Source organism: Protobothrops mucrosquamatus, unplaced genomic scaffold (genome assembly GCF_001527695.2).
Source record: "Protobothrops mucrosquamatus isolate PMUCROS unplaced genomic scaffold, P.Mucros_1.0 scaffold_56, whole genome shotgun sequence".
In the NCBI taxonomy this organism is placed as follows: domain Eukaryota; kingdom Metazoa; phylum Chordata; class Lepidosauria; order Squamata; family Viperidae; genus Protobothrops; species Protobothrops mucrosquamatus.
In genome coordinates, this window is record NW_015386132.1 from 41,115 (window position 1) to 45,077 (window position 3,963).

The window sequence follows — 3,963 nt, forward strand, 5'->3', positions numbered from 1 at the left end:
CAAATGGAGTTAAGAGTGGGTGAATCTTTATGGGGCTCTGAGACTTTGAAGTGGAAATGTTTCCGGGTTGTGCAAGGAGGTGGGCTTTTGTGTCTTTTGCTAGTTTAATGGTGGTGGGTTAATCTGATAATGTCCTAAAAGTCATGTCCTGTCTTTGGAGCTGAATGGGGGAATGTAGTTCTTGATCCCCATCAGCTGTGGGTGCTGAAGGCATTTTGCTTATGAATACTGTTCCCCAGTCTTTCTGAATGGATTGCCAAATCTGCATTTCTAAAATGTGGCCTCCTCAGGTTTCTGCCTGATGAAAGGAAGACTGGGAGCTTTTCTGCCTAAGATGTTTTTCTCCATTTCTCCTTTAGGGGAAATATTCTATCCTGCCTTTTTTAAATATTCCCCAAAATATTTCATTCTCTAGGAGGGTGGGTGGGTGCTGATTTTCTACACATCTTAGGCCATGTTTTGGCAAGATAATGGCCCTATTAATGGAGGCATCATTTATTCAGATCAGTGGTATATAGTGACACTTTTGACCAATCTTCCAAACAGTTTTGCTTTAGACTATTTTGCCAGCAATTAACCAGTTATTGAGCATTAAGTTGTCAGAAATAACATTGGTTTAGAAGCTAGTTCAACTACTGCAATTAACCCTAAACAAGTTACAAAGATGTCAGCTGGGATAAGAGCCATTGCCCTGGTTCCCAATTCCATTCTAGCCTGAATGCCATGTGAGGATTTGGAAAACCTGATTAGTAGTGACAACATGATTACGGAACAGTCTCAGCCAAGACATTTGCCACAAAAATAGCACAATGTTATTATCTCTTGGAAAATACTTTCACATTATTATGGTTGGTCACAAAGTCAGCCAAATGTTTAGATTGGATTTGACATCTTTGTCCACCATTTGAATCTTTCCAAAATACCTGGGATACCAGATGTTGCTGCTTAAAGGTATTGTGACAGGATGTAAATTGTTCCAAGTAAAACTGCCTTTTGCAATTGACATGTGAAAATAAGATCTAATAGTTTATATTGCTACTTGGATAAGTAGCAATATGACAGAATTACCAAGTACAAATAAAACAAATAATAAAATAAAGTTATTACTAGAACAGTCTTTGTGAAGGCCTTGGATGCATGATTGTGTATTAGAGATATTGAATAAAAAACTGTGAATAAACTGAATAAAAAACACGGAATTGAAAAAAAGATGTAGCGAGTACTGCATTAATAATAACACTAAACATTGTAGCATTGATTTGTTTAGTGTTTTATTTGCTTATAGAGATATTGCTTCTAAAGAGCAGGATATGGAAATCAATCACTGTTAAGTAAAATGTATCTTGATTAATATATTGCTGGCATATTAGAAAGCCATTTGAATCTTAATTACATGCAGGTCTGCTTCCAATCCAAGTTGCAAAAACATAATTTGCATGTTTCTATGCTATATTAGGAGAATGGAATTAATGAATTAATTTGAAAATGTGGTTTGATCAGGAGAATAGCAAGGAACGCTTTTCACAGCATTAAAGATCAATGCAACATTCTGTTAACTCCAGCAGACCAAATTGTTGAAGCTTTACACCCCCAGAGGTTACTTTAAGAGCTAACAAACCTAACAAACGAAATGTTTTCGTTCTTAACCTTTTAATAGCTGATAATTTAAGATGATCTTTCACTTGGCACTTCCCTCTACATTTGTTCTACAAGTAAAAATAATTAAACTCTTTCATTGATTTTTGAAACAATTCAAAGGTTTATACCAAGAAGACCTGCATGGAGAGAGAGGTGTTCAACAGGCTCCTAATAGATTATATCTTAGAAGGTATCTGTTGAAGATCATTGTCATCCAGGTCTTTTCTTAGGAATTTGTAGTAACTAGTTCTTATTTTTCCATTCTTTTTCACCTGTTTTTTTACTGGATATATTTTGAAATCATTTTCATGTAAATCCTTGTGAAGCCTTTTTAAATATAAAATATTAGATAGAAAATGCTATAAAATAGAGTAAATGATAATTATTGTTATGGATTACATATTCCAATAGCATTTGTTCAATAGATGATACAATATCACTTATCATTTCATATATTCATGCAATGGAGTGTAATCTAAATACTGTATCTGCTATCATAACAACTGTGTAATATAGATTGAGAAATAACAAAGGTACAATAGCTCACGTGTGATGTTATGAGATATTCTGCCTGCCAGCCCCTTTTGCCAGACACAGAATATACATCGTTGTCTTAAGCAGAATCTACATTTTAGAAAGATGGCATTTGACATGTAGGCACAACTGCCTTTTTTCTGGAAACAGGAAACAGGAAAATTCGGAATGCTTTTAAAATCAACCAAAACTTCTTAAGCTATGGACTGAGGCAGAAAAAAAGAAAGACATGTCCCAGAGCCCCTCATTAGAGTTCGGTGTACCAGGATTCTTGGAGGTATACAGGGAATTGAGACAGATGGGATATCTGTTTTAAGGGAATTCAAGTTGCAGAGTAATAGATAACAAGTTTAGCCAGGAATCTCAATTAAGATTTATTTTACTTTGTGGAGTTATCTCCTGTCTTTATTTTTCTGTATTACTGATAAAATTGGGTTTTTCAAACTCAGTTCTTATCCATTCTACAACCTGGGCATGATAACATTACCTATTTGTAATCTATAGTATGTCTTGAACCCTTTCCAGTCTCTCTTTTTTTCTAAAGGTTCTAGCAAGAAGAACAATACTTTGAGATCAGCACCATCCTCTGGTCAACTCAGTGAATAACTTTTGTCCTTTGTGCTTTTTCTTTTTCTTTCCCAACTGATTTTTAAGTTGTACCATTGTGATTTGAACAGTTCTATTACAGTATTGTGCTCCTGCCCTACTCAGTGTTAGCCTTTTAAGATTTTAAAGTATGTATGCATTCATTTATTAAACATATTTATATGGCTGCCCAACTCACACACAGATGACTCTGGGCTACTTACAACATTAAAAATCCACAACATAAGAACCATAATCCACCCAGTCATGCCTGTGGCAGCAGCAACACAATCAAATCTACCACCTGATCAGTTCCATCTCTAATAAAATATGTTTTATATCACTTTTTCAATGAAGTTTGATTGTTCTTATACCTTATGAGATTGGTGAATTTCCCAAAGCAGAGAGAAAGTGCTGGTCTAGCCACACACTTTTAAGCTATACAGCCAAGAGTTTGCATTACAGGGATTACTTCATTTTCCCCATTTTTATCTTTTAATATCCAGAAAGGCAGCACAAATAGTGAGGGCCCTCTGTTTTACATATACTAAGTTTAGGGAGAGAATGTGAGATGAGGCACCCCCTGAAAGACAGATGGCAGTAGAAGGAACTATCAATCTGCTATTCCAAGACAGGAGATTGGAACCAGGGTATGCAGAATTAGGGAGTTTCTGGGATAGGAGGATTGAATCTTCTAGTTTACTCCCTATCAACTCAGTCATTCAACCACCCAAGGTTACTTTAGTTCTAGTTTACCTCAATATTTGACCCTAGGTATCTAGTTTAATGAAGAGAAGGATGAGGGGGGACATGATAGCAGTGTTCCATTATCTCAGGGGCTGCCACAAAGAAGAGGGAGTCAGGCTATTTTCCAAAGCGCCTGAAGGTAGGACAAGAATCAATGGATGGAAACTAATCAAGGAGAGAAACAACCTAGAACTAAGGAGAAACTTCCTGACAGTTAGAACAATTAATCAGTGGAACAACCTGCCTCCAGAAGCAGTGAATGCTCCAACACTGGAAGTTTTTAAGAAGAGACTGGACAGCCATTTGTCTGAAATGGTATAGGGTTTCCTGCCTGAGCAGGGGGTTGGACTTGATGGCCTTCAAGGTCCCTTCCAACTTTATTATTATTATTATTATTATTATTATTATTATTATTATTATTATTATTATTATTATTATTATTATTATTATTATTATTGT